Below are 12,533 nucleotides of genomic sequence, written 5' to 3' on the forward strand. Positions count from 1 at the left end.
ATAAATCAGATTTCACTAATTCAAATCATATAAAATAAAGACAAGTAAACTTGTAAGAAGATAGCTCATGAAAGCAGGGAACACAGAATCAAGCATTGAACCCTCACATGAAGTGTATATCACTCTAATCTCTTAAGTGTCTAGGGTCAATCACTCTATTCTTCTCTAATCATGCTTTCTAAACTTTTTTTCTTCATCTAATCAATCAACAAATATTTAGCATACCAATGCAAATATCATGAGGTCTTTTCAGAGTTGTAATGGGGCTGAGGTAAAGGTAAGGGTATATATAAGGCTAAGTGAGCTAGTAAAGTGAATCCTTGAGTAGTCTAAGATCTCACCTAACATATACATACTCTATAAAAATTTTAAAATTATACTTAGCTTCCTATAATTTTCCCACTTTTGCTGTTACATGCTCATGCATTAGTTTTAATTTTGTCCCATGTGCATTGCTTTATTTTGCATTTAGGGAATTCTTTTGTATCCCCTTTATTCAAATACTGAATTAATTTTTTTTTAAATGCACATGGTAATTCAATTATTTTGATTTCACATGAGCATGCTTCCCAAAATTTTTATTTTGAATTATTTCATTCTTTTCAACTTCCTGCCCTTTATTTTTATCATCCATGTTCCCAATAGGTTTCCCACACTTAAACAATTACACAATTTCTATCTTAAACTAACCAAGGATTCAACTTGGGATTTTAAATTTATTTTTCTGCTTAAGGCTAGTGTTGTGGTTTATAGAATAAGAGGGAATTAAAGGCTCAAGGGGACTAACAAGGGTGATGTAAAAGGTAGGCTAATTTTGGGATAAGTGAGCTAGAATCAAACAATGGCCTCAATCATATGCAAGCATGTAAATATATTAAATATTGGACATATAGAATGGAACAAAGCAAAGATTACAATTATAGAGAAGAAAACACACAAGAATAAAAATTTATGGTTAAATAATGTAACCATATAAATAAGCTCAAAATCTTCACAGGTTGTGTGTTCTTTGGCTCAAAAACCATGTTCCAAATACAACTTCAAACAAATTTAACATTCTTCAACCAAGTGGTAAAATATGCACAAAATCAAATAAATATGCAAATGCAACAACTAGCTACAAAGAAAGTTTAAACATTGGTGTTGAGACAAGAAAGTACTGACCCATGGAGATCGGTATCGACCTCCCCACACTTAAAGATTGCACCGTCCTCAGTGCATGCTAAGATGAACAAGTGGATGGCTGCTCCAACTGATGCCTTTCTCCAAAGATTGTACAGGTGGACTTGTTTGTCTTCCCATTAAGAAGCTTTTCCTCTCCCTTCGTGGTGGCCATCCTGAAAGAAGAGGGAAAAGAAAAAAAAGTAACCCAAAAATAAAGATAGAAAATAAATAAAATATGGGTGTTAATGCCAGATAATAAGAGTCTCAATTACATGGTAGCTACAACATGCAAGTGAGAAAACAGTAGAAGTACATGGCAAAGCAAGAGTGCAAAAATTTGTAACAATGGGAAAGAGAGTGCAAGATAATATAAATTCATGTCAATGCAAAATTAATACAAATATCATAAAAGAATAGCATTGACTTAAACAATATTACCCAACAGTGTAAAACAAGTCACTGAGTACCAAAATAATACCAGAAAAGACACAACAGTTGAATATGAACAAGTAACACCAATGGAAAAATTAATAAATTTAGAAAAGAAAATAAAAAGATGCACAAAATTAAAATACAATGGAAGAAAGTATGCAAATAAATTAAATAAAATAGAATAGAGGTGAAAAAGATGAGAAGAAGAAAGTAAGAAAAGGAAGAAGAAGGAAGAAAAGAAATAAGAAAGGAAGAAAAGAATTAGGTATAGGGAGGAGAAGATAAGATATTTGGCTGCGTTGAAAAAGTTGTGCGGCGCAAGCGACGCGGACGCGTGGGGGACGCGGTCGCGCGACTAGTGCTTAAATTAATCGACGCAGTCGCGTCGGTCACGCGGACGCGTGACTCAGGTTATGCTACTGGCGCGAGGGCAGCCTCGCGCTCGCACAACTCTCTGTTCGAATTTTTATTTTTGCCAAATTTGGGGTGACGCGATCGCGTGGGGCATGCGATCGCGTGAGTGGGCTTGAGAAGGGAATGACACGGACGCGTCGGTGACGCGGTCGCGTGATAGAGATTGTGCGTCCAGCACCAATCTAGCACCACTCTTGCACAATAATTCGTTGTGCACCCTTTGTACGTCGAAAATTAGGGCACGCGGCCGCGTGGGTCATTTTGACGTTAGGATTTTTGCTAGTAAAGAATTTTACAAAAATAGTCGCGTTGTAGATATAGATTCTAAACCAACAGAAATCCCTTCGTGCAAACGTTTTGGTTGTCACAAGTAACAAACCCCTTTGAAATTGATAACCGAGTATTCAAACCTCGGGTCGTCTTCTCAAGGAATTGCAGGGAGGTATGTTCTTATTATTGTCTATGAAAAAGGTAAAATTGGGGGTTTTGGAATTAAGGAAGAAGTATGACAAGTAATTTAAATGACAATTAAAATAAATAAATACTGTAAAGCAAACTTTTGGCAAGGTATGAGAAATTGGAAGTCCAGACTTAGTTATTCTTATCAATAATAATGAAAGTTGAATCTTAATTCCACCATGAATAAAAAGAGCAATATTGAACTGAAATATTTAAATAAGAAAATCATAACATGAATGTAGCATAAGCCAAATAGGCAACATAACTAATACAAGCAAGCATTAATGGTATCTGAAAATAAGAGATAACTGTCAAGCAAAAGAACATTGAACCTAGTAAAAAGATAATCCTTGAAGCAAATAAAATCCTAAAACTAAATCCTAATCCTAAAGAGAGAGAGGAGAGAACCTCTCTCAAAACTAAATCTAAATCATGGAAAATGAATTATGAAAGCATGATGATGAATGGATGCATTTCCCCACTTTATAGCCTCTAATCTGTATTCTCTGGGCTGAAAACTGGGTCAGAAACAGTCCAGAAGTCTCTTCCAGCGCTTTCTGGTCCGTACAGGTCGCGGCCAAGTGACGCGGAGGCGTCGCCCACGCAGCCGTGCGGGTTGAAGTTCGCAGATGCGACGCGTTCGCGTCACCTAGAGTCAGGACAACTATGACGTATTATATATCAAATCAAAGCTCCGGACGTTAGCTTTCCAACGCAACTAGAACCGCGTCGTTTGAAACTCTGTAGCTAAAGTTATAGCCGTTTGAGTGCGAAGAGGTCAGGCTGGATAGCTTAGCAGTTTCTCCAACTTATTGTATTCCTTCCATTTTTGCATTCTTCCTTTCCATCCTCTGAGCCATTTCTGCCCTATAATATCTGAAAACACTTAACACACATATCAAGGCATCTAATGGTAATAAGAGAGGATTAAACATAGGGAACTTAAGGCCAAAGAAGCATGTTTTCAATCAAAGCACATAATTAGGAAGGTAAATGTAAAACCATGCAAATAGTATGAATAAGTGGGTAAAGAGTTGATAAAATCCACTCAATTAAGCACAAGATAAACCATAAAATAGTGGTTTATCACATGCCCCAAAGATTCCTATCCTTTGCCCTCTTTTGATTGCTTAGTTGATAATGCCTCTGGTTATGAAAAACTCAGCTTTATGGATGCATATTCTAGTTATAACCAGATCCAAATGCATCCATCCGATCAAAATAAGACAGTCTTTATTACTGAATATGGAAACTATTGTTATAAAGTCATGCCATTTGGCCTTAAGAATGCAGGTGCAACATATCAACGTCTAATGGACAAAGTCTTCGCCAAACAGATCGGCAGAAACATTGAGGTCTATGTTAACGATATGGTCGCCAAGACAAAAATTGGCAACAATCACCTTGATGACCTCGCAGAAATCTTCGGTCAACTAAGAAAATACAACATGCGGTTAAATTCCAAGAAGTGCGCATTTGGGGTCCAGAGCGGCAAATTCCTCGGCTTCTTGCTCACTAGCCGAGGTATCGAGGTAAATCCAAAAAAATTCTGAGCTGTTTTAGACATGACAAGTCCACAAACCATCAAAGAAGTCCAGCGGTTAACAGGGAGACTTGTTGCCCTCTCTAGATTTTTACCTTGCCTTGCTTCTAAATCTCTATATTTTTTCCAAACTTTAAAAAAGAAAAAAGCTTTCCAATGGACCGATGACTGCGAACAAGCATTCAAAATTATTAAAGAAAATCTTTCAAAACCGCCAATCTTACAAACCCCCCTTGACGATCGGATTTTCTATCGGTAAAGAATTTCACAAATATGATCGCGTTGTAAGTATAGTTTTTAAACCAACAGAGAATTCTTTCGTACAAAAGTTTTGTTTGTCACTTAAGCAAACCCAATAAAAATAAATAACCGAAGTATTCAAACCTCGGGTCGTCTTCTCAAGAAATTGCAGGGAGGTGTATTTTATTATTGGTTATGGAAAACAGTATTTTGGGTTTTTAAAGGTTTGAACAAGAGAAATAAATTGCAGGAAATAAATTAATAATGGGAAAACTCTTGGCAAGGTATGAAAATTAGAAGTCCTATCCTAGTTATCCTTATCAGGTATGATGAGAATTGGGTTTTAATCCCACTTGGTAAGCCTTTACTAAACAAAGGAAGGTCAAGTGGACTAATTAGCTTGATCCTCAAGTCCTAGTCAATCCTTATGGAAGGACTAGCTTTAGAGTGATCCAGATCAATCAGTAATTCCAATTTCAATCAACAACTGAGTTTGATAACTCAAGTGTCTCCAATTAATCAACCAAAGCTAAGAATGTAAAAAGCTAAATAAAATCATAGATCTGAAATACCTCAAATTGCATTAATAAAAGAAAATCAATCCAAACATAAAGAGTTCATAAACCAAATTGAGAAAATAAGTAAAAGGAACATTGAACCTGAAAATTGAGAAGAAGAAATCCTAATTCCTTTAAGAGGAATCCTAATCCTAAATCCTAAGAGAGAGGATAGAACATCTCTCTCTAAAAACTACTTCTAAACCTAAAATTGTGTGTATGATCTGATATGTTGAGTCTCTGCATATTCCCTGACTTTAATCTGTGTTTCTGGGCCGAAATCTGGGTCAAAATGCGGCCCGAAATCGCCTCCAGCATTTTCTGTTAATTCTACAGATCGCGCATGTCACGTGTACGCGTCGTCCATGCGTGCGTGTTATTCAGCATTTTTCCTTGCCATGCGTACGCATCGTCCACGCGTTCGTGTCACTCGTGCAGCTTCAATCCACGCGTTCGTGTTAGGCACGCGAACGCATCACTGTGATTTTCTCCATTTCGCGCGGTCGCGTGAGCCACGCGTCTGCGTCGGTGTTCGCTGGTCATCCCGTTAGTTTCTTGTGTTCCTTCCATTTTTGCAAGCTTCTTCTCTATTCTCTAAGCCATTCCTGCCCTATGAAGCTTGAAACACTTAACACACAGATCACGACATCAAATGGTATAAAGGAGATTTAAAATACGTAATTAAAGGATCTCTAGGAAGCAAGTTTTCAACCATGGAACAATTTTGGGAAGGAATTGTAAATACATGCTAATAATATGAATAAGTGGGTAAAGACTTGATAAAAATCACTCAAATAAACACAATATAAACCATAAAATAGTGGTTTATCACCCCTTCAGGGGGAACCATTTTTCTTATATTTATCTGTCACTAACTGGGCTATAAGCTCCGCACTTGTTGCAGAAAGGGAAAAGAAGCAGTTCCCGATCTATTTTACCAGCAAAACATTGCAGAATGCCGACCTTCGATATCCGAGCATTGAGAAGCTGGCCCTAGCCCCTTGTCTTCTCGGCCCATGAAATCCATGTTTGGACAGATCACCCTTTGCGACAAGTCCTTCAGAAACCTGAGTTGGTTGGCCGACTAGTAAAATGGTCGGTGGAGCTATCAAAAGTTAATATCAAGTACGAAGGCCGAACATCTATGAAGTCCCAATTCTTGGCTGTCTTCATCGTCGAGTTCTCAGTACCAGACACAACCGAAGATTACATCAAATGTTCTTTATACGTCAATGGGTCCTCCAACCCACAAGGATGTGGAGCAGGTATCATACTTGATGATAGCCACGACAAAGTCATTGAACATTCCCTCAATTTTTCATTTAAAGCAAGCAACAATCAAAGTGAGTATGAACCCCTAATTGCTGGCCTTAGACTCGCTGCCGACCTAAACATCACCGAACTTAAGGTATATTGCGACTCTTTACTAATCGTCCAGCAGGTAAACAACTTATACCAAGTAAATGACCCTTTGCTTTCTAAATACCTGGACATCGTACAAAATTTACTTTCAAAATTTTCTAAATACGAAATACAGCACATACCAAGGGAGAGTAATGGCCGAGCTGACATTCTGTCTAAACTTGCCAGTACTCAACCAAATGGGTCATCCCTTTATCAGTCAACACTGCTTAAGCCAAGCATTGAACTCACACAAATCTTAAGTGTAACACAGGAAGTAGATTGGAGATCTCCATACATAGACTATCTTTGGACAGGGATCTTGCCAGGCGACATCGAAAATGCTCGACACTTCCGCCGACAAGCCTCATTTTTTACAATTTATAATAATTGCCTATATAGACGAGGATTCTCTCGTCCATTACTAAAATGTCTTTGCAGATCAGAAGCTGAGCTTGCACTTGCCGAGGCGCATGAAGGGATCTGTGGTACACACCTCGAAGCCCGAAGTCTGTCTTCAAAAATCCTCAGAGTTGGATTATATTGGCCAACAATACGACAGGATTGTCAAGCAAAAGTTAAAAGCTGTTACAACTGCCAGAAACACAATCCGATCAAACATCTCCCGACCAAACTCCTACACTGTTCTGAGGTAAGTTGGCCGTTCAACCAATGGGGCATTGATATCCTCGGCCCTTTCCCCACAGCATCAGGACAGGTAAAATTTCTGGTTGTAGCAATTGATTATTCTTCCAAATGGATAGAGGCGCATCCTCTAGCCAAGATTACATCACAATAAATGCTTTCTTTTGTTTGGAAATATATTATTTGTCGATTTAGCATTCCTCGGCACATTATCACAGATAATGGTCGCCAGTTTGCTGATAAAAAATTCACATCCTTCTTGCAGGACTTGAAAATCAAACAATACTTTTCATCAGTAGAGCATCCACAAACAAACAGGCTAGCAGAAGCTGCAAATAAAGTAATACTACATGCTCTAAGAAAGAAACTGGATGATGCAAAAGGCCTCTAGGCCGAGCTTATCCCAGAGATCATATGGGGATACAACACCACCATTCACTCAACCACAAAGGAAACGCCCTTCCGGCTAGTCTATGGTTCAGACACAATGATACCAGTGGAGATCTCCCAATCCTCACTGCGCACTGAATTGGCCGACCAAACTACAAAAGACATAACTCGACAATCCATACTTGACCTTATAGAAGAACTCAGATCGTCCACAGTAGTCAAACATTTGGCCATGCAACAGCATATAGCCCGAAGATATGACCAAAGACTTCACCCAAGGTCTTTCCAAGTAAATGACCTTGTGCTCACTAAAACAGAAGCAGCTAGAAGACCATCAACACATGGCAAATTAGCAGCTAAATGGAAAGGCCCGTACCGAGTCACAGAAGTCATCGGTAATGGAGCTTACTGATTACAAACCTTAGAGGGTAAAGATCTCCCTAACACTTGGAATGTATCTTCTTTAAAGTCATATTACAGTTAATACCAGGGACAGGCCAGTACTCTTTTTCCTGCTACCAAGATTTTTCCCACAAGGGTTTTGCTTGGAGAGGTTTTAACGAGGTTAGCCTACCTGGGCCTTTGAAATCAAAGGTTCCTCAACTCATTATTTTTTCCATTCTATACTTCCCCTTCATTTATAACATTCATATAATGCTGACCTACACTCTCGATCTGACCTTTCGGATACTATCAATTAAACAATTAACTGATCATATTCCAAAACAGATCATTTAGAATCTATCAATCCGATAACCGATCCTAATCGTAACCTGATAACTCGTATACAATCAATCAATCTGATAGCCAACCTTAAAACGGAAATTCAATCAAAAAAATATCCGCTCTAACTCGAAATTCGATCATTCCATCAAACAAATATCCGATCTAACTCGGAATCTGATCATTCAAAAATCCTATCTAAAGCGGTAGCCGATCATTCAAATCGAGCAAATATCCGATATACATAAGAATCCGACCACTACGATCAAACAATTCAACCAAATACCAATCATTCGGAAACAACCATTCAATCAAAAGTCTGATTTTTATCCGAATCCCACAAGTCAATCTAAACAAATATCCGATCTTATTGACCACTTGGAATTTCTCAGTAAAAAATAACCGATCTTACCCATAATCAGATTATTCTGAACTAAACAGATTGCTGAGCAATACTGGGAAACCAACCATTCAAAATCTACCAAACTACAGTGCCGACCATTTAGCAGGTTACAAAACAAATATAGTCTGCGCCTATTAAGAAACGCTATGATACGTTTTATCCCTATCAAAAGCAATATGGCTAAACAAAAACAGATAAATGCTGTTAAACATACAATAATATGCATAAAAGCATGAAGCCAGAAGCACCATAAACCACTTTCTACAGGAAGCAATACCAAAACACAAAACAAGCTCAACTCAAGAGAAAAATTAGTTTATCAAAAAATACAACAAACCACAACCTACTGAACATTTTCATCCCCTTTCTCTTCAGCACCAGCATCCTTAACCATAACCCCATCACAAACAATCTTACCGGGATCCATCTGATCAAGATCAATATTAAGAGCTAAGAACCTGGCTTGCAGAGAAGCTCGCTCAAACCCCTCAATAAAAGAGTCCAAGATCGCTATCTCCTTACTCTTTTCTAAGCTTTTTAACTCAACAGTCAACTCCACCACCCGAGTACTCATACTCGACAGATCCGCCTCCTTCTTTTTAACATCTTCCACCTCTTTTGCATAATTCTCCCGCATTAATTTTAAATCTTTCTCAAGCTCAGCTCCAGCTCTGTAACCCTTGCAGTCTTCAAGCTCAACTGTTTCTCCAACCTCACATCAAGTTTCTGCTCGGCCACTTGACGTTGTTTCTTTTCTCGGCTACGCCCTAAACTGGCAAGCCGCAGACCAACAACCTTACACAAACAAAAGCAAAATTCACAAACAAGGACATCCATAAAATTATCAACCAAAACAAATAAAGGATGGCACATTACTTGCCTGTACTGATCAATAGCCACATCTCCCACCTCTTCAGCCAAAATAACATCGGTAAGAGTCTGGCAAACTTCATCGGTAGTAATCATGAAGGGACAATCTTTCCCCCAAAGAGAGGAACCCTCACTCTGATCAATAACCTCATGCAATTTTTTTCTGATTATCATAAGACCTCTGTAGTTCCTCGGCCGAAACCTCTATCCCGTCTTCATAATCTTCCAACAAATCCACTACGTCTGCTTTCTTCTTTTTCAAAATTACCTTTTTCTTTTTTGGCTTTAGCTGATTAACCTCTTCAGTGCCAACCTTCTCCGCTTTTGATGAAAAACCCTCTTTGTCAAGACCTTTATTCTTCCCCCGAGCTCTTAAACTTGCAGCAGACACACCAGGATATTTCCCACCTACCAAAAAGCAAAGTAAAAAATTAGAACAATTATACAATCCCACTCAATCTACAACATCACATAACTCACCTAAATACTCTATCACCGCTCCCCTATTCTCGTCCCATTGAAGCAAGTCAAACATCGAAATTAATTCCTTCCAATCAATAGCTATAACCAAATACTCAATGATACACTTATTTCTTGCACTTATAACCTCTGGCCCCAGAATACTCTGCGGCTCCGAGCACCACCAAATTGGGAATCTCTCTCAAAATGCTCGTCCATATAAAACGGGAAGTCACCTTAAACACTCCTCACCTTCAAATATATTTCCTTAAAATTCTTAAAAGAGGATTTGTAAATTTTGAATACAACAAACCTTGGTGAACTGTTCAAGTTCACCCACACCCCCTTCTAAACACATTTTGCTTGAAACAAGGAGAAAAACAACTTCACTGTAGGTGCCTCCTCCAGAAATTCTATCAAAATCTCAAAAGTACAAAGATAAGCCCACCCATTAGGATGCAATTGAGATGGTGCACAGTTCAATTACCTCAATACCTGACACTTAAACTCACTAAACGGAAGCTTCACCCTCAATTCCTCCAACACACAGCTATACATATAGAAAAACTCAAACCCCTCCTTCCTATGGAAAACACGATCACTAGAAACATAGGGAAGCAGCTCAAATGAAACACCAGAACCACCCTTTGAAACTTTTCCCTTGTCTATCTCTTTCATAGATTCTTCATCCTAGAACAGCGAGCATTATTTCCTAATATCATCACTCACCCAATTATATGACCAATCAACTTTATCTTTCTTCTCTTTCTCAAAACCCATTTGAACAAAAACAAAAGGAGAATAAAAGCCAGAAGAAGAAGACCAGAAGTTATAGAGATGAAGAGAGAAGTAGCATACCTCTTTTGCTCATTTTTGCTCCAAATGCAACTGATAAACACACATACCTTGAACAAACACACAACCCCTTGGATTCCAAAAATTATTAACTTCCCACTACAAATCGCTTTTCAATTCCACTAAACAATCATATCAGTCATATCAAAAGCCATCATGCGCATAGGAAATACGCACATTCATTAATTAACATTCAAAATCTTTCTCTCTCTTACTGACACACATTTAATTTTTCAAATGAAGCATCTTGAACTGGGGGCTACAAGGCCAACCCGGTCACCGACCTATAACATCACTAAATAAGCCGACTTATGATCCATTTAAAGCTCAACCTGCTTCATTTAACATTTTCTCAGGCTTAGCTTGGGGGCTATGTCTGGCCATTACAAATCCAACATCATAAATCGGCATTATCATTCATAACTCGGAATTATTCACGTTATTATTCAGAAAGCTGGCGTTCTAGTTCGGCATTACAGTTATTAATTGGCAATCAACGTTATTAATTGGCCACTTACGTTACAACTCAACTAAACAGACTGCTTTCCAAATGTGAAACGTCCAACCTAACATCTCATCCTTATTATTGCTCTTTAATACAGGCAATAAAGCAGAAGCATAACCGACTTGCACATAGTCACCCATAAAAGGTATGATCTTCCATCCTAAAAGGACACATTGAATTCTCAATACTGACTTAAGTTTCAAAGTGCCTTTGCAGGTACACTCCCCCCTTGTTTCTTGCTGAAAGCTCTACGCAATTGGACATCCCTTTGGAGTAAAGCTCAGATTACCACAAAGCTCAAAGGTTGGCACCGAAAATAACAACTCAGCGTCGATTCCCAGAGACCGAGCTCTCCCTCCAAGTATTCATACAAGAACATTATGTATGTTCTTTTTTGCTTTTAACTATCGTAATGCCTCACCACATCTGATTTACGACTATAACGTAAGGATTTGTCTAGTAAAGTGTTACATTTTTCTATCTCTTTTATCTGCATCACACGACTTTGACAAATAGATTTAGCTGAATTAATTCATATTCTGTGCATGAAGGATTTATAATCATATGCTTTTGAAAGTCCTAGTCATAATTGTTTTTTATGGAAAGTATTAAAAAGGTTTAATTACTCTGCAGGTCCCTATAATTTCACCAAATTTTCAATTAGGTCCCTATACTTTTTTTCTTTTCAATTGGGTCCTTAAATGTTAATTTTTTTTTTCAATTTAGTCCCTACCGTGACAAAACCGTTTAAAATAACAGAATATTCCATTCAAAAATTGAATATTCTCCTAATTAAGTTATAATAGCTAATTAAACCCACTTCTATTTTTTTAAAATACCAAAAACATCCTTGCCATTTTATCCAAAAACAAAGAACCCTAGTCAGCGCCTGTTCTCTGTGAAGTCACTGCGTTTCTCCTCTGATCCATTCGTTGGTGTCGTCCTCCATCTACGGCGGCGGCGTCGTTGTCATCGTCCTTGGCGGCGTGAGCGTCCATCGTCGTCATCGTCCGTCGTCCTTGGTTTGCGTTGCACTGCTCTGCGCTGGTCGTGCGTCTGCTCTACTCTGCTTCCCACTGGTGGTGTGTCGCTTCTGTCGCGTTCCCTCGCCGTGGATTGCTACGCCGCTACTCGCGTCGCCACACCTCGCCGCACCTCGCCTTGCTGCCTGAAGTCGATCTGCCAAAATCCCATATTTTTTTCCAATTAACAATTTCTTCGTTTTCATGGCAGATCCTTCCCATCTTAAACCCAGGTTAGATTCTAACTATCGTCATCCTAGACAATGGAGCTGGATTAGCTTTAAATGCCCCCTTTTATTTTGTTATGAGCTTTAATTACCCTTTAATTAATTAAAAATCGTTCATTTTATGTTCCTTGGGGGCTAGAAAATATTTTGTGATCTGATCCACTTGCAGTTGGATAGGCTCATGTGGTTTTTATTCATGGTTCTGTTCATTGAACTCTAATTAG

Source organism: Arachis duranensis, chromosome 3 (genome assembly GCF_000817695.3).
Source record: "Arachis duranensis cultivar V14167 chromosome 3, aradu.V14167.gnm2.J7QH, whole genome shotgun sequence".
Classification (NCBI taxonomy): domain Eukaryota; kingdom Viridiplantae; phylum Streptophyta; class Magnoliopsida; order Fabales; family Fabaceae; genus Arachis; species Arachis duranensis.